The sequence below is a fragment of the Heptranchias perlo genome, chromosome 7 (assembly GCF_035084215.1).
Source record: "Heptranchias perlo isolate sHepPer1 chromosome 7, sHepPer1.hap1, whole genome shotgun sequence".
Taxonomy (NCBI): Eukaryota; Metazoa; Chordata; class Chondrichthyes; order Hexanchiformes; family Hexanchidae; genus Heptranchias; species Heptranchias perlo.
Window position 1 is genome coordinate 24424714 of NC_090331.1, and position 19953 is coordinate 24444666.

Below are 19953 nucleotides of genomic sequence, written 5' to 3' on the forward strand. Positions count from 1 at the left end.
ATGCAGTTGATGTTATGTATATGGACTTTCAAAAGACGTTTGATAAAGTACCACATAATAGACTTGTTAGCAAAATTGAAGCCAATGGGATTAAAGGGGAAGTTGCTGCGTGGATATAAAATTGGCTAAGGGACAGAAAGCAGAGAGTAGTAGTGAACATTTGTTTTTCAGGCTGGAAGGAAGTATACAGTGGTGCCTCCCAGGGGTCAGTGTTGAGACCACTGCTCTGTTTGATATATATTAATGACCTAGACCTGGGTATACAAGGCATAATTTTAAACTTTGCAGATGACATGAAACTTGGAAATATAGTAAACAATGTGGAGGATAGTAACAGATTTCAGGAGGACATAGACAGACTGGTGAAATGGACAGACACATGGCAGATGAAATTTAACACAGAGAAGTATGAAGTGATTCATTTTGGTAGGAAGAATGAGGAGAGGCGATCTAAACTAAATGGTACAATTTTAAAGGGGATGCAGGAACAGAGGGACCCGGGGGTGTACGTACACAAGTCTTTGAAGGTGACAGGACAAGTTGATAAGGCTGTTAAAAAGGCATACGGGGTCCTTGGCTTTATAAATATAGGCACAGAGTACAAAAGCAAGGAAGTTATGCTGAACCTTTATAAAACACTGGTTAGGCCCCAGCTGGAGTATTGTGTCCAATTCTGGGCACCACACTTTAGGAAGGATGTCAAGGCTTTAGAGAGGGTGCAGAAGACATTTACTAAAATGGTACCAGGGATGAAAGACTTCAGTTACGTGGAGAGATTAGAGAAACTGGGATTGTTCTCCTTAGAGCAGAGAAAGTTAAGAGAAGATTTGATAGAGGTGTTCATAATCATGAAGAATTTTGATAGAGTAAATAAGGAGAAACTGTTTCCAGTGGCAGATGGGTCGGTAACCAGGAGACACGGATTTAAGGTAATTGGCAAAAGAACCAGAGGCGACATGGGAAAAAAAAAATTACACAGTGAGGTGTTATGATCTGGAATGCACTGCCTGAAAGGGTGATGGAAGCAGATTCAATAATAACTTTCAAAAAGGAATTGGATAAATACTTGAAGTGGAAAAATTTGCAAGGCTATGGGGAAAGAGCAGTGGAATGGGATTAATTAGCTAGCTCTTTCAAAGAGCCGACACAGGCACGATGGGTCAAATGGCCTTCTTCTGTGTGGTATGAGTCTATGAACCAGCCCAACTATCCTCCGATAAAGAACTTCCATTCTACTGACCATCAATGATATATATGCTACCTGGTTTTTCCGAGTCCATAACCAGTACATAAACACTCTGCAAACAACATCACAAAAGCAAACAGTGTTATAATTTAAAGGTGTTCACAAATACCAGAAGAAATAATAATCACCCAAGTGCAGGCCTAATGGCCTTTCTTTTGTGTCCTTTTGCCAATTCTACTTCTACAAGATGCTCCTCCAGTGGCGTCCACATGAAAGATCTTTCTTTTGAATGCTGGGCCGCTAAATCCTGCACCTCTGTCTTCTTCAGCAGAGTTCGGACCTGAGCTTCCCCTCCAGCCAGTCATTTTCTGCTCTGTACTTTCCACTATCACCAGCTTTTGCTCACTAGTGCTGAGTGAATTGCCTTGTGCCGACTCCCTCTAACTCACTATTTATTCCAACCTGGGGTGCCGATTTCTGTGCTGATGCTTGGATAGGATGGAGCGAGTGACATGTGCATCATTCTGAGGGGAAAAAAAATTGGTAAATATTATGCACAATAACAGATGGATTACAGGGATGTATAGGGTCATACATATAAAGGCCCCAAGCAAACTTCGAGGCATATATATATATCTGTACTGTTTGTGTGATGTAACTCGAAGGAGAAAGTAATGATTAATAAAGCATTTCTATCCCCCACAATAAATTCTTACCTTTTGATTTAATAGTAAGCCTCGACTTACTTATGTAGCACAGAGACTATCTTTTGCGCAAATATTAGGACACCTAAGCAGCCATATTACATTGTGCAGCCGTTTAGTAATGTAGACAACATCATGTTACTAAAAATAATAACAGCAGTTCTGGCAGAATACACCCAATCATTTCATTTTGTAAACACATTTGAACCAAACGCCTCAATATTTATCAGAATTGGAATAAATTCTGCAATTTAAAAACTGTCACCTCTCAAGGTCTGCAATGTAAAACAGTCATTAAAGTGCAGTTCCAATAATCAGGGGTCCTGCATTCTAATTGGAGATTTTTATTAATACTCTTTATAGATCTAGCATCTAACAGCTCTAGAGCACAAGCGAAGGCCTTGACAAAACTATCAAGTTGAACTAGAGTTTATGTTTGGAAACTTTTTGGATTTTTTTTAACAATCATTAGATCATGGAATAATCGAGTAATCAGATTCTACCACTCTAGACCACAAGGCAGCATTTGCTGAACAGGACAATCTAGTTTTCTTTTGCTTTTCTGAGCAATAGTTAAACATTGACAATTTCTATGCATAATTGTAAACCAGGTACTCAAAATCCACTTCACAGTGTCTGGTGGATCTGTAGTTTAAAATGTTTGATGAATTATGTCCTTAATAAATGGGTGGGGTAGACTGAATATGCAAATATGGGAAGAAGATTTCCCTTATGCCCTACACATAACCAGATTGTAAACCCATTTATAAAGAGTGTATTTATATTTTGTTACACATAGTGCACAGAGGAAATCTTTTCCCTTGATTGTATAATAATTCACTAATATATCTAGGACTTATTATTAAGCATTTAAAACAGCATTCATTAGAATCATAGAATCATAGAAGTTTACAACACGGAAACAGGCCCTTCGGCCCAACATGTCCATGTCGCCCAATTTATACCACTAAGCTAGTCGCAATTGCCTGCACTTGGCCCATATCCCTCTATACCCATCATACCCATGTAACTGTCCAAATGCTTTTTAAAAGACAAAATTGTACCCGCCTCCACTACTGCCTCTGGCAGCTCGTTCCAGACACTCACCACCCTTTGAGTGAAAAAATTGCCCCTCTGGACCCTTTTGTATCTCTCCCCTCTCACCTTAAATCTATGCCCCCTCGTTATAGACTCCCCTACCTTTGGGAAAAGATTTTGACTATCTACCTTATCTATGCCCCTCATTATTTTATAGACTTCTATAAGATCACCTCTAAACCTCCTACTCTCCAGGGAAAAAAGTCTCAGTCTATCCAACCTCTCCCTATAAGTCAAACCATCAAGTCCCGGTAGCATCCTAGTAAATCTTTTCTGCACTCTTTCTAGTTTAATAATATCCTTTCTATAATAGGGTGACCAGAACTGTACACAGTATTCCAAGTGTGGCCTTACTAATGTCTTGTACAACTTCAACAAGACATCCCAACTCCTGTATTCAATGTTCTGACCAATGAAACCAAGCATGCCGAATGCCTTCTTCACCACCCTATCCACCTGTGACTCCACTTTCAAGGAGCTATGAACCTGTACTCCTAGATCTCTTTGTTCTATAACTCTCCCCAACGCCCTACCATTAACGGAGTAGGTCCTGGCCCGATTCGATCTACCAAAATGCATCACCTCACATTTCTCTAAATTAAACTCCATCTGCCATTCATCGGCCCACTGGCCCAATTTATCAAGATCCTGTTGCAATCCTAGATAACCTTCTTCACTGTCCACAATGCCACCAATCTTGGTGTCATCTGCAAACTTACTAACCATGCCTCCTAAATTCTCATCCAAATCATTAATATAAATAACAAATAACAGCGGACCCAGCACCGATCCCTGAGGCACACCGCTGGTCACAGGCCTCCAGTTTGAAAAACAACCCTCTACAACCACCCTCTGTCTTCTGTCGTCAATCCAATTTTGTATCCAATTGGCTACCTCACCTTGGATCCCGTGAGATTTAGCCTTATGTAACAACCTACCATGCGGTACCTTGTCAAAGGCTTTGCTAAAATCCATGTAGACCACGTCTACTGCACAGGCCTCATCTATTGTCTTGGTTACCCCTTCAAAAAACTCAATCAAATTCGTGAGATATGATTTTCCTCTCACAAAACCATGCTGACTGTTCCTAATCAGTCCCTGCCTCTCCAAATGCCTGTAGATCCTGTCCCTCAGAATACCCTCTAACAACTTACCCACTACAGATGTCAGGCTCACCGGTCTGTAGTTCCCAGGCTTTTCCCTGCCGCCCTTCTTAAACAAAGGCACAACATTTGCTACCCTCCAATCTTCAGGCACCTCACCTGTTCAGTCTTTTTTAAATACTTATATTATTTATGATCTATTTAGAAGTTTGATATTTCTCCTTGTCCTTCAGAGAAACAGCACTTGGACTTCCTTCGTGGAGCTTGTCGCCATGTGGTCCAGTTCCATTAAAGAGCTCCTCACCCTCCTCCCATTTGAATCAACAGGGAAATGGGGACACTGAACAACCAAATATTTGGAATATATTTTTTCCCTCATTTAAATCAACAGCAAAGTAATATTTGCGTTGAATACAACCCAACTAATCTTGGGATTTACAAATAAACTTCTCAACAATAGAAACCCACATTTCTTTACATCATTCATTTCTTATTGATGCATATTCCCAGATATCAGTCCATGTGGCAAGACACTCAGTGACAGCTCTTAACCCTTGTTTTTATAACCTAGCAACAAGCTCACCTGGCCTTCGTGGCAAGGGCCAAATCGCTCCCATACTCCCCCAAGCTGTATCCCTGTGTACATATTATTTAAGCATATTGTAAAAACATAACAGAACACTTAAGTATTGCAAGGAAAGCAATTCTGAATATTTACTTAGGCTCTGCCTTCTCTGCTGATGTAGCCCAAAGTGTAGAGCATGAGCTGTCAGATGCTGCAAGTTAACCTGCAGGAGTTAGGGCCACAAGGTTGTCTCTGCAGGGAAGGTAGAGTGACAGCATGATGCTGGTCACCGCTTAGATCAAACTAAAATCCATGTATTGCAATTCATAGAAAGAAGTTCAGATAAAGTTTAAAAATAGAGAGCCACTGTGGAAATTTTCAAACTTTAGCACATTAAAACATTAGTTACAAACCGTGCTTGGATCTCAGAAGCTGAATCTCGGAAGTGGTTTCTAAAACTCACATTATAGTCCATGGCTATTCTACTTGATTACTTGATACATCTCTTCTTAAGTCACAAAGCTGAAAGTAGCAAAATCTTTCAAGAATTGTTTGCTGCTCTGAATCATATTGCAGTGAGTCCCTCCGCCCCTCCCTCCCTCCTTCCCGCCCCCCCCACGGCCCCCCAACGCACACATCACATATATACTTTCTCTTCACAAGGCCTCTTGGCTCTATCTAACCTCATTCAGCCAGGATAGAGAGCAGGAACATAAACATGTTGAAACCTTTGGACAATTTAAGATTTAATGATACAACAGTTGGTGTTGTTACTGAAGGGTTAATCCAAACTGTATGTGCAGAGTGGACAGCTGCACTGTAAAACTGAAACTTCTGTATCAACATACATACACGGATATACACATGCAGTGTTCCAGCTTTAGAATCCTTTTGTGGCTTTAAAATGGCAGATTTTCTCGTAGTTTACCTAATAGCAGAACTTGGCAGCAGGCACAGCCTTGTAATCCTCAGCAAGGGAGCTAGTGGGTGGATTTCAGCTGTAAACCCTACTATAAACTGAGCTGCTTTCCAATGTTATTTATTTTCCGGAACGCTGGGAATCATACACAGATCGAACAGGCAATTTTCAAAAAAGAAAAAACTTTTGCAACTTCCTGAAGCTTTTCGAAATAAATCTAGAGCCTCAAAGTGCTCTTCGGCTGTTGTGATTTACAGAGAGACTGCAAAGCACCCCACCCCTCCAAAAAAAAAATTCTGTGAGAACAGCAGTCCCATATAGCCTTTGTTTAGCCAAGCAAAATCATATATAGAAGCACAGATAAAATTGTTTGAACTCCATTACGTACTGTATGCAAACTTCCTAAACCCCCATTCCCAAAATGGTCACCTGCCAATCATTCAACAGCTGACAGCATATACCATCTTCAACCTTTTTGGTGTGACATCCAACACAGTTACCAAGACCAGAAATTCTGATTTCTGGACAAAACAGAAACTCTGGGAAATGGGGCACATGTTTTAACAGCTGGATGGAAAGGACAAATTGGTAACGTAAGATTGAAAATCTCTGCTCCTGGATGATTCAAAGTGTGTGTATGTGTGTGGGGGTGGGGTGGGGGTTGAACTATGGATAAGCTCCAAGTTTGATTTTCTTCAACTTGCCAAGTTTTGAATGAACCTAGATTAGGGTAATAAACATGGTAGGGGTTAGTGAAGCTAAAGCTTCCATTCTCATAGAATTTTCTTGCTGATGATGCTGCGTGTTTCTAGAAAAATTGTCCATAGAGGATAACGGTCACTGCAGCCAAGATCCATGCATGGGTCAAAACATGTGATGCATGAGGGTTTGAAGGCCTGGAAAGCTTCCATTTGTTTTAAGCGTAACTGTCGAAACTGAACTGCACTCTGCAAAATTGATTATTTAAAGAGCCATTGCTTTATAAGAAAATTAGTTAGCAAATCTTTTGTTGTTAAGGCAGAGAGAAGACCTACGCATCATTTTTGTGATGGCAAGGTCACAAGCAAGGGATGTGATGGTATGTTACAACATAACTTCTATCATGGTGTTGTTTGTTTCTTAACAAACCAAAAGAAAAGTTTACCCAACACACTCTCATGAAGCCTTTTTAATCCAAACCCATGAAGATACATTGGCTGGGAATTTCCTAGGAGCTGCTTCTGCTCCACTTCGCCGTAATTTAACCAGAAGTGCTGTGTAAATAGGTTTCTTTCGCACTTTCACCGATGTTACTGTAACAGAGTGGGAACAGGTCCAAGGAAATTCCCAGCCACTGACCCATTAATCCAAATGCAAGAAATCCACGATCTCTTTAATCATATTCAGACTTGAGATGAAAGACCCAAAAATTAAAATTTTAGTTTCAAATTAATTATTTGTCAGCCCTAGTTCAATTAGTAGCACGGGTTCAAGCCCACAGGATTTGAGCCCAAAATCCAGACTGACACACCAGTTTAGTACTGAGGGAGTCCTACATTACTGGACAAATATTACATTGATAAAATTCAAGTCTGCCTGTTCTGGTAGGTCAAGTGGATGGTAAAGATCACATGGTACTATTGAAAGAAGAGCAGGCAATTTCCCCAGTGTCTGGGCCAACATTCCTCCCTCAACCAAAAACAAGTTATCTGGTAAATCATCTCATTGCTTTTTGTGGGATTTTGGTGCAAAATAAATGTCATATTTGCCTACAAAATTTGGCAAAAGTTGAGAAGTGGTTCCACAAGGATTGGTGCTGGGACCTCTGTTGTGCACTATTTACATAAAAGATTTGGACTTGGGAATCAGAAGTACAGTTTGAAAGTTTGCGGACGACACCAAATTGGGAGGTATAGTTAATACTGAGGAGGACTGCATCAAAATACAGGAAGACATTAATAAACTTGCAGAATGGGCATGTAATTGGCAAATGAATTTCAATATAGATAAGTGTGAGGTGGTACATTTTGGTAGGAAGCATAAGGAGGTCATTTACTGCTCGGAAAATAAGAATCTAAATAGGGTAGAGGAGCAGAGGAATCTAGGGTACAGATACATAACGCCATAAAAAAGCAAACCAAGCACTGGGGTTAATTTCTAGATGGATAGAATTGAAAAGTAGAGAAATTATGTTAAACTTGTATAGAAATTTGGTTAGACCATACTTCTAGTATTATGAACAGTTCTGGTCTTCATATTGTAAAAAGGATATAGAGGCACTGGATGAAAGTCCAAAAAGGATTTACTAGGATGATATCAGAACTGAGAGGTTATACCTATCAGGAAAAATTGAACTGGTTAGGGATCTTTTTCTCTGGAAAAGAGAACACTGAGTGGTGACCTGTTAGAGATCATTAAGATTATGAAAGGGTTTGATAGGGTAGATGTAGAGAAGATGTTTCCACTTGTGGGGGAGACCAGAAATAGGGGCCATAAATATAAGATAGTCACTAATAAATCCAATAAGGAATTTAGGAGAAACTTCTTTACCCAGAGAGTGGTTAGAATGTGGAACTCGCTACCACAAGTAATAGTTGAGGCGGCTAGCATAGATACATTTAAGGGGAATCCAGATAAGCACATGAGGAAGAAAGGAATAGAAGGTTATGCTGATTGGGTTAGATGAAGTAGGGAGGACGGAGGCATAAGCACTGGCATGGATCTGTTGGGCCGAATGGCCTGTTTCTGTGCTGTACATTCTATGTACATCAAACCTGTCACTCCACTGAGTAGAAGTTAGATGAGATAGAGAGGTGAAAGAAGGAATGGTTGAAGACATGGATCGTGAGGAAGTTTTTGAAGACTGAGAGCGACGTAATTTTAGGAAGGCAATTCCAGAGTACAGGGCCATGATAGCTGAAGGCTCTGCCACTGTTAGTGGAGTGAAGAGAGGGGGAGGGACACACAATAAGCCAGTCTCGGAAGACTGGAGGGTGAAAGCTAAAACATAGTTCCAGAGGAGGTTACAGAGGTTGGATGGATGAGGCCAAGGACAAGGATTTTGAATTCAATGCTTTGGAGGAAAAAATATGAGGCATTTTACTGTGAGTTTGAATATGTCTCTATTACAATTAAACTTTTATACAGTTTGGAACTCTAAGTGTTCTTTTGAACAAATACATATTTATGTGTGTTTAGTGACCTTTGATATCTCACACTAAATAATTGCACTGCTGGTTTGATTTTTGATTTTTCATCCCATTTTTCACCCCTTTCAATCTGCTCACCCTGACACATCCACCTCCAGTCACCTGACCCATTGACCTTCGTTACAATTATCAATGCTGCTTCAAGACTGGTCAGCATTGCCCATGTTTCAAGAAAGGATAGACAGAAAGTTTTTCTGCCATCCATTCAAAACCTCTTGGCCACCCCATCCATACATAACTCAGTCCCGATTATTGTGTTTTGCCGTCAGCCGTATCAGCTGTGGTTCAGTGGTAGCACTCACACCTCTGAGTAAGAAGGTTGTGGGTTCAAGTCCCACTCCAGACATTTGAGCACAAAATCTAGGCTGACACTTCAGTACAATACTGAGGGAGTGCTGCACTGTTCGAGGTGCTGTCTTTCAGATGAGATGTTAAACTAAGGCCCTATCTGCTCTCTCAGGTGGACATTAAAGATCCCATGGCACTATTTCAAAGGAGAGCAGGGGCATTCTCCCAGGTATCCTGGCTGATATTTATCACTGAACCAACATCACTAAAACAGATTATCTGGTCATTTATCACGTTGCTGTTTGCAGGACCTTGCTGTGTGCAAATTCACTGCTACACCTACATTACAACAGTGACTATACTTCAGGGGTATTTAATTGGCTGTAAAGTGCTTTGGGACATCCTGAGGTTGTGAAAGGCGCCATATAGGTGCAAGTTCTTTCTTTCTTTGGTTATCTGTGGCACACCATCTACCAGCTTCACCATGAGCTGATAAAATTCACATTACTGAGATATATGACTTTGAGTAAGAGGCAGCCTTGGGAATTAAGACGCACAATCTTCTGGTTGTGAGTTTAGTAATTTCTCAAATGTTTCAGCAATTGGGCTGCTTCCCAAATCCTGTTTAATGTTGTATGTAATCATCATTATGATGAAGATCAAATCTATGCCTTTTCACTCACACCATCTTTAATCCAGAATGGAGCACTAGTAGTATATGACAGATGGTTAAGTGGATGTGGCACATAACTGTTAAAAGGATGATTGTCATGCACAGTGTGAGACAGTTAGTATGTATGGCAGTGATGTCGTCTATGGGGCTTTTAGATTACTGAATGGTATTGAACCTTACAAAGGTTTGTAACTAGACTTATGCAGGTTTACGCTCTGCATAAGCAAACCCAGAGCTATTTCAAGCACATTGAAAGATGCCCGGAGAACATTGAATATATTTTAAATACCTATTACAGCTCTGTCAAAATTGATTTTTTTTTCATCATCTGCCTATCCATAAAATATAGGTTATAAATATAATGTAGATATAATCTGAGTGCTGAATGAAGATTCATCTCTGCCTGCATTTGTTATGAGTTCATTTCAACGCACCTTTTCACTGGACGGCTGTTGAAGTGCATAATCATGGTGATGCTTATTGAGGTGCAATACATATTCAAAGAGTGAAAGCTCCTGATAGTAAAATATCACTTCAAGAGCTACAGAAGTGATTGATAGGGATAACATTTCCAAAAACAAAGGTCAGGAGCACCATTGCACATTACGTGTGTTTGTGTAGCACCATTACAATTACAATTATATTCGCTTGTTCCTTTCTACACGTTCATCTCTAATATAAACCTAGTAACTATGAACAGTGTTTTAACTATTCTTGTTGACAATCACCTTGACTGTATGACATAGGAAGGCCATGACAATTTAAATATTCTCTGCCCCTCATCTTATTTAGCAAATCATTTTTTTTTACTCCCTTCTATAGATTCCCCTACGTCTGAGGCCCACATCATTCTATCACACAGGAGAATGAACTTGTCAATTTTCTGCCAATGTTGCTCTGCAGTCATGTGCTAGGAAGTGAACAGTTCTGTCTAGGAGACTTCTCTACTGATTCTACCTCTATTACATTCATTCATTTGGGCCTTGCTGGTTCCTTGGCCAAGCTTGGGAACTTGCCACGTTGTGAGTCATCGTTTTGAAATTGTGTTAATACAGTTCCATAATATGATACATTGGTACATTTCCTCCGCAATCCCCCTGAAATCAGATGGCATAGAGGAAGAAAACAGGGCAAAGTCAGACAGTGAGGCCTACCACCTGCACCCTGCCCCGAGCTCCAATTCCCTTCCCCTGACAATGCTGGGACTGCCACTAGCCACCACTTCCCTGCCTGCCACATGTAAATGCCAGTGGGGGTGCAGGGTCCAGCTTCCCAGCCCATTTCCCTCCCCTCTGATCCTCATAAAACTTTTCTCTGGGACCATCTGGCGGTAGGCCCGGGGTCACAGCTGGAAGGCTCCAACTTCTGTCAGTGGAGAGAAGGAGCCTAGAGGTGGCCTCCTCTCCTTCGAATTCATCCCTCATACAATTACCTTGGTCTTTCCAGGTCCTACAAAGCTGGTAGGTTTGTTCATTTTTGGAACTCTTCCACCCCTTAATGTCATCCCCCTTCTGCACCACGTAATTTTCCTGAGTTGCAGTGGTAGACCCCGTCTTAGTAGCAGGAATCCTGTCAGGAGTCCAACTGCATGGCTAATGACCCCCGACCCCAAGAAACTGAACAGGGTTATGGCAAGATCAGAGGGGCGGCCAGCTGCTACCCCATTGCAAAGAGGGAAATCCTGCCAATTGAGTCATTGCCTACTGCTACTCATCTTTCCCTGGACTTCAAAATTGTGAAATTCCTTACCTCCTTCCTCCTACAACCTACAGGCTTTCAAAATCAAAGCTTTGCATCGCCCAACCAATACTTCTTGATTCTAGACTTCCCTCCTACTGTTCTCGTACATGGGGGCGTCATGCACTGTGAGCCTCGACACTTCACCTAGGGTTTTGTAATAGTAGGCAAAATATTAAAATCTGTGGTTTGGTTGTTTCTGGTAGTAAAGTCAACATTCAACTGCCTTATCTGAGAATAATGGCTGCCAGTAGGTCATCGACAATTTAATTACCTCAAAAACACTTTTATCAAAACTTTCAAAAATATTAAATATATAAGCGTGCACAATGCTGAGCACTGTCATACTCCATCTTGTAAACTACATTATTGCAGTAGACACATTTTCTCATTTTATGTACTGTTGCGAAAGCTTCATTTGCATCTGGGAATAATACAAAAAACGTTGATTTCAACCTAGAACATGGAGAACAAATGGCATTCCCCTTTGGTGAAAATAAATGCAGTGTCACATGTTGATTTTCTCCTCACTACACACCATGTAGCTTAGAACACATGGTTCTTTTTTTGAGAAATTACCATTTTTAAGTTTGTAGAATTCCCCTTTTAACACTGAAACATCTGACCCTGATAAATTCCCTTACAGTTCCCCAATCCACATCGCCATTTTCCCTCTTCTACATGTTTGTTGTGAAGCAATTATATATTGTATTTGTAAAACACAGTGGAATCTCGTACATACAATACCATGGCAATGGGTTCAAAAACTAGGGTTTCAAGATAAAAATTAGGAAGTTAGGAGCCAGAAAGGAAATCAAGCAACTTTTTCAGCAAATAGGCAACAGGCCTATTGTGGAGTAAATTACAAGGGGAGGCCATTGAAGCAGACATAAATGGATTCAAGACACAATTAGATCTGTTTCTAGAATGGTTTGGTGAATGGTAAGAGGGCAAAGCTGCTCCATCAAATAGGGATGGGTTTGTTGGGCCTGATAGCCTCTTCTTGTTCCAAAAAAACCTCTTATATTCTTGTGGTCTTTATTTGCATAGCTTATGTTGATTAAGTGTAATATCATTTTCCACCAAGTTTCTCCAATCTCTATGCAAATGTTACTGTTTCCAGGAGTAAAACAACCTACAGGAAAATTGCAAAAGTCAGTGAAAGCCTTTCTTAAAAAAAAGGTCTCTGTCAGGAACAAGTCAAAACTTGGTAATGGTTTGTTTGGATCAGGAATTTGCTTACATCGGGTTTGCACTACTGTTGTATTATTTTAAAGGTTTAGGCTATATTTATATCTCAATTGCCTTAATTACTATATTACTGTGGTCGGGGACTGGAAGTTATTCCCTTCCTAGTTGGATATGGATGATGATAAACATTTGTACGTGAACTGGAAAGAGCCTTTGATTCTTTGATTGAACTAGTTATAATATACTGTGCAACCTTGTTATTACAAACACTGTTATTTCAGACCTTTTATATAACAAACTATTTCCCTCGTCTGAGCACAGGACCTGATTAGAGTTGCCGACCCTCCAGGATTGTCCTTGGAGTCTCCAGGAATTAAAGATTAATCTCATGGACCCTACTGCTAGCAACCCAGGAGAAAAATCATAAGATTATTTTTAAAAATTGTGTCTCTTTTTTCATTCTCTTTGAACACTTGTTGATTGGTTATAAAAATATTGGAGATGGTGACAAAAGGCTGTTTGACTGGATGGAGGTGGGAGGTCATGTGATGAAACCTCCAGGAATACATCCAACCAAAGTAGGCAACCCTAAACCTGATACAGTCAGAAAGAGGAGCTCAAACGTAAATCAATTGAAACCCTTGATATAGCAAACTTTGTGCTTATTCCCATCAATTAGTAATGACGTGGTCTTCCTCTCTTGATGGCATTGCCTCATTCTAGGGGACGGTTCCACAGGCACTGGGAACATTCCAGTGCCTCACACAAGCAGCCATTTTTAATACTGGGGAGAAGAGCTCGTCGATAACTTATGTTCTTACAGGAGAGCCTAGAAATTAAGGGCTGGATCTTCCTCTGCGATCACACTTGAAATCAAGTGCTTTTGTGACAGAATCAATGGAAACACCAACATTTAAATGGTGAGAAACTATTAAATGTTGGTGTTCGAAGAGATTTGGATGTCCTTGTACATGCAACACAGAAAGTTAACATGCAGGTACAGCAAGCTATTAGGAAGGCAAATGGTATGTTGGCCTTTATTGCAAGGGGGTTGGAGTACCAGAGTAAGGAAGTCTTGCTACAATTGTACAGGGCTTTGGTGAGACCACACCTGGAGTACTGGGTACAGTTTTGGTCTCCTTATCTAAGGAAGGATATACTTGTCTTAGAGAGGGTGCAACGATTCATTAGATTGATTCCTGGAATGAGAGTAAAATGGGCCTCTCTGGAGTTTAGAAAAATGAGAAGTGATCTCATTGAAATGTATAAAATTCTTAGAGGGCTTGACAGGACAGATGCCAAGAGGCTGTTTACCTTGGCTGGAGAGTCTAGAACTAAGGGGCATAGTCTTAGGATAAGGGGTCGGCTATTTAGGATTGAGATGAAGAGGAATTTCTTCACTCCTATTTCTTATGAAACATGGGGCATTGAGGCCTACCGCTGCCTCCCCGCTCTGACCTAAATATCCCTCCCCTGGCGGAAATACTCCCTGTCTTCCTATTGGTCTGGAATAGTAGTGATAAAGCACCACCGTCTACACATTGGAGAGGAGGGCTCAGTAGAGGCCTCCTCCCCTCTATTTCGGCCTGAACATCTACCATTGCAAGCTTTAGTCTTGGGCAAAGCCTACAAAAACATCAACCAAAATTTTTCTTTGGGCTTCTTCTGCCTCTTTAACTGCTGTTTTGACTCTTCTGGTATTGCAGCAGAGGTCTCACTGGAGCTCTGCCAAGACTTTCCAGCCTCACAGCACCTGGGTCACATTGGCCGGGAGCCTGCCATGCATCACTGCAAAGAATTACATAGAATTTACAGCACAGAAACAGGCCATTCGGCCCAACTGATCTGTTTATGCTCCACACAAGCCTCCTTCCACCCTACTTCATCTAACTTTATTTGCATACCCTTCTATTCCTTTCTCTCTCATGTACTTATCTAGCTTTCCCCTCAAAGGCATCTATGCTATTCGCCTCAACTACTCCTTATGGTAACAAGTTCCACATTCTAATCACCCTCTGGGTAAAGATGTTTCTCCTGGATTCTTTATTGGATTTATTAGTGACTCTCTTTATTTATGGTCCCTAGATTTGGATTCCCCCACAAGTGGAAATATCTTTTCTACGCCTACCCTATCAAACACCTTCATAATTTTAAAAGCCTTTATCAGGTCACCCTTCAGTCTTCTCTTTTCTAGAGAAAAGAGCCCCAGCCTGTTCAGCCTTTCCTGATAGTTAGGGACCGCCGGGGTCGGACTTGGGCAGAGTTGGAGAGGTGGACTAAAGCTCTGTCCCGCCGCTATTCCAACTTAAAGAGGAGAATGCAGCCTAAGTGTCTGCAGGTGATTATACCATGGGAGCTTCACAACTGAACCCAATTCTGACTGCACTCGATGCCTATATACACAAAATTTTCAGCAGGACTCGTTGATCGGCGCTCAAGAGTAAATACCTTGGTTTATTTCCCCACAGCTCAAGAGTCAAGTCCAATTGTAATGGTCATATCAGTACTTTGTTGAGATCAACTAACTCAGCACAGATTGAGGATTGGTCTGGGATCATTCCGGCCTGCATGACTCAGTTTCATCCTGGGCAATACAGTTGCTAACTGAACCACTGGGGAAACCACTCAGGTTTAACCATTTACTGTGGATGGAATTTCCCCGTAATCTAATGATATACCTCGGGGGATGTACAAACAAGTACAAATATACTTCTGCAAATGTTGTTTGGTTCTGAGATAATGGAACTCGCCCAAAAACAATGCGCTCTGGAACTTTCACAAGAATTTAATGTTAAAAGGGTCATTCATATTGGCTAAACTGTATCATAAGTCAATTGCTGTAAAATGGAGACTAAAAGTATTAAGTTTATTGAAAAAGTCCATACTGCCAGCGATATAGTGCCTGCTGCAGCACAAAATATGACAACATAACAGGCCATTCCATGAACTGAAGCTGCCTGAAAATTGGGGTGTTAAAGCCTCTTTAACTTAAAAGTGCCAACACTAAATATGACGTAAATGACAGTTATAGGTTGTTGTTTCACTGTGAGTTCAAATGGAATTGATAAATCCTGCACTTTTCACTCTGGTGGTTTATTACAATGCCCAAACCCCTTGATTGTAGCTTTGCAGCTTACTCAGAAGTATCTCTTACACTCCAGCTACTCAACAGAACTGTCCCATCCTGGGCACATATTTGTCACAGACAGACCATTTAACAAAAAGTATCAATGACAGGCCTAAAACTTTTCCTGTAACTGCAGTGTTCTCACATCAAAGATGAAATGTAAATATCAATTTTAAAAAATGCAAATATTTACTTAACAGAGGATAAGTGCAGGGTTTGTATGCAGAATGCTAATGTGCAGTATGAAAAAAAAAGAGTCGTCACTTCTTTCGCAGTGTGTCATGCACTCTGTGGTATTTTTTTTTAAATTACATGTTGTCTTGGACAATGTTTGTTCTCTCATTTTTCCTGCTCTCTACACAACAGTTACTATGTAATTTGAAGTCATGTACTTGCTGAAAAACACTGTAATAAATGGAGTGCTCTGCTGGCTGAATATATGCTATGTATAATTGTGTTGCGGGGAAAATGGTTATCAAAAGGATCTTGCACAGTTCAGCAACGTTCAATGGAATAAATTGGTAGTGCGCTAGTATGAAGGGGAGGGGAAGAAAGTCATATGTCTCCTTGTTTAAAAGTGATGGCTGTGTAACAAATCTAAATAGATTTACTTTATTTAGACGCAGATTTTAAGATTTATTTTCAGCCCAACTACTTCCAAACTGGCCTTCAATAGCAAAGACCCATTGCACCAAAGTAACTTTGCCCCTTCCTCTTAACTGTATGACCAAGAGTATCAGCACTGGAGCCCAAACATTACCTTAAACCTTAATGTTTGACTAAATTGATGATCTTGTTCTGTGGTTCTTTGGTTGATAAGCAGTAGGAGGAAAAAAGAAAATCATGAGCAAATTTGAATGGATTTATAAATTCATAATTAAGCTGTTGGACTGAGAAGCTGCATCAAGTAGTTTTGAAACATAAATCCTAAGCTGCTATCATCCATTTGGGCCTAAACATCAAACAAAGTTGATAATATCAAACACAACAATGGAAGATATTGTCAGCAAGATTATTTGCCACCTAAAGGGGCACTGCATTCGTGAAAAAACTGTTGAACTCAAAATGCAACAATGTAAATCACACTGAAGTATATAAATACATTGCAAAAATATCACTGCATGATATCATCATGCTGAAATAGTGTGTGGGTCTTCTGGTCTTCTTTCTCACAATGAAGGCGGTCTCCCTTAAGACCACCTTTTGAGACTAGAACTATCCATTTTCATTTAAGATCAAGTTCTAACCATTTTCCTGTCTCATAATGACACTATTAGATAAAACAATTATGGCAGCATGCTGTTTCATGTTGAGCACTTTCCTCACTATTGTTTGGACAATGTCACATTTTTTAGATCTATTGGCACATATTTTAAATATGGCAGAATTAAAATTCCTCCTGTCAATAATTTAACTCAAAAAATAAGTGTGAATGCACAAAACCTGATTTGTGCTCACAACTTCATTAAAATTATCAACAGGAGGAATTCCACTCCTCAAACGTTTTATGTGCACCTGACCAATTCATTTGGCTCTTAAATTGTTCGATTGCTGCCACCATGGGCACACATTCTTCCTTCAGAAGGGCAGGACAATCCATGATCACCTCTTTTCCATAGCCACCATCACTGACACTGTGTAATTAACCCCCAAGAGTTACAGGTGTGTGCAGTGGCATTAATCCAATTCTCCCTCCCAACCCCCAAAAGTGGATTGCATCATGATTACTCCAAGCTTTATCTTGTTGAAAACAGGAGAAACCCATCCAATGAAAGTTGAATGTCATTCAAGGTTAGCATTGAAACTTGGACCATCTGATTGGCAGATTGAAGCTTTACAACAAGAGATACCAGTTATATTTGAGATCATTTTAACTATGTAACCAGAGGTAAGAATTTCACTCCAACTTACCATCAAAGCATCTTTAAATTGTATTATTTGCATCAGGCACAAATCTTAATTGGCAGCTACAATGTAGGCAGGGTTTTACTTTGTGTAGTTTGCCTATTGTTGCTAGGTTCTGTGATTGGCCACTATTACAGTTTTCTAGAAGTTTGTTCTGGGAAGGGTTGCATTGTATTGGAGTGGGTTGAGTAAACTGTTGAACTAAATATAACCTGGTTTCACTTCTACTGTGTTTTCCCCCCACCCCTCCCCCAGGCCGAACTCTTAATACGGCCGTGTTTCTAGTTTTGTGAGGCATAATGAAACCTGGTTGGAATGGTTGCTTGTGGAACTAAAATAAAGTGCCTGCTTGTGGAAATCAGTCAGTTGTTGTCTCCAGGTGACAAATACTGAAAGTTTATACTCTGCAACCACCCAGCCCACACCACAATAGTAACATCATGACTGTGGTTAATATCTTGTTTCTACTCATGCTGTAGGTTTACATTTGTTGTGAATTTGGAGCCAAATCACAGCAAGTGTAATGGTATGGAGTTATTTAATTTTGGGGGGAGAAAACTCCTACTGGCTTGATCTCCAGGTTATCTGGGGCTGTGAAACAGGAGATTCAGATCCTGCTGGTGTAAATGACTGAAGTGAATCTCCTGTTGATTTCAGCTGGAAATTGAATCTCTCCTCGTGCACGGGGTAGGCAAGTTGATACTTTTATGATGTATGCATTCACTCCAGGGCAGCCTTCAGTACAAACCTTAGGGGATCTCATTCTGTTCAGGGCATCCTGACCCAAATTGAAAGTGATTTCTATGGGGACTAACCATATAAACAGGGCTTTTGGAAGGCTTCAAATACTGCACATTTACTTGTGTTCTGACCCTATCATTTTTTTCCTACTGACTGCAGTAGCAAAAGGGATGAAAACTGAACCAAATAAAAACTCTGAATTGATCCCAATTGGGATGATTCACATCCATTCAGAACAATTGATTTTTTTTAATTTTCAGGTTTCTAAACAAAAAAAAATGGAAGCTTTCACTTTCAGGTATGCAACATAATCAGATACAGAGTAAAGCGATCTTTCATCTGTCCTAACACAGGAGCTTTAAAAGCCCTTCCCATAGTCGGATGTTGTTTCGTGATGTAAGCAAAAAGTGAGGAAATTCACATGTCAAATATGAGAAGAGCAATTCCATTTCCCATCAGCCACACTGTCTGTTCTGGATATGATGTGGAGATGCCGGTGATGGACTGGGGTTGACAATTGTAAACAATTTTACAACACTAAGTTATAGTCCAGCAATTTTATTTTAAATTCACAAGCTTTCGGAGGCTTCCTCCTTCGTCAGGTGAAGCTTTCGGAGGCTTCCTCCTTCGTCACATTGTTCACCTGACGAAGGAGGAAGCCTCCGAAAGCTTGTGAATTTAAAATAAAATTGCTGGACTATAACTTGGTGTTGTAAAATTGTTTACAATTGTTCTGGATATGTATGCAAGGTCCTATAACAACTAATTTGCTATGGTGCTGAACAGTCCTGTCTTGCTTCGAACGTCCTCACCAACAGTTAAACGAAGGGAGGGTTTTTTTTGTGTGTCTTTTTATTTAATCTCTTACCTTAGCTTACCTAAAAAAAAAGTTGGGCACCAAAGCCAATTCCAAAACCACAACAACTTGCATTTATATAACATCTTTATCATAATAAAATATCCCAAGGCGCTTCACAGGAGCATTATCAGACAAAATTTGACACTGCGGCACATAAGGAGATATTAGGACAGGTGACCAAAAGCTGAGTCAAAGGAGTAGAATCATATCATTTTATTAAGTAGGTTTTAAGGAGAGTCTTAAAGGAGGAGAGAGAGAGGCGGGGAGGTTTAGGGAGGGAATTCCAGAGCTTAGAGCTTAGACGGCTGAAGGCACAGTCACCATTGGTGGGGCGAAGGAAATCGGGGAGGCACAAAAGGCCAGAATTGGAGGAACACGGAGTTCTTAGAGGGTCGTAGGGCTGGAGGAGGTTATTTCTGAATGTTTCTACCTTAGCTAGTAGGTGTCTACTTAATTCAGCATTGGTACAGATCAATTAAATGCCTGCTTAAAGGTTCTAACTTTAAAGGATTTTCATTACTGCGTGGGAGGTAAAGAAATTATCTCATTATTATACTCAATGTGTTCCCATATGACTGGGAAGTTTCCATATAAAGAGTGCAATGTTTAAACACTTCAGAAATTATTATGTAGGCACTGTTAAATTGTGTAGCCATTTGGTGCACTATT

At 40.4% G+C, this 19953-nt stretch overlaps 1 long non-coding RNA gene across 2 annotated transcripts in view; it reads right to left on the reverse strand.

Moving 5' to 3' along the window:
* LOC137323567 (uncharacterized) overlaps nucleotides 1-19953 on the reverse strand; it is an 80792-nt gene that overhangs the window by 18745 nt on the left and 42094 nt on the right. For both annotated transcript variants that reach the window (XR_010963394.1, XR_010963393.1), the window contains exon 3: nucleotides 1375-1710. This is a non-coding gene — a long non-coding RNA (uncharacterized lncRNA). The remainder of the gene's footprint in view (nucleotides 1-1374; nucleotides 1711-19953) is intronic.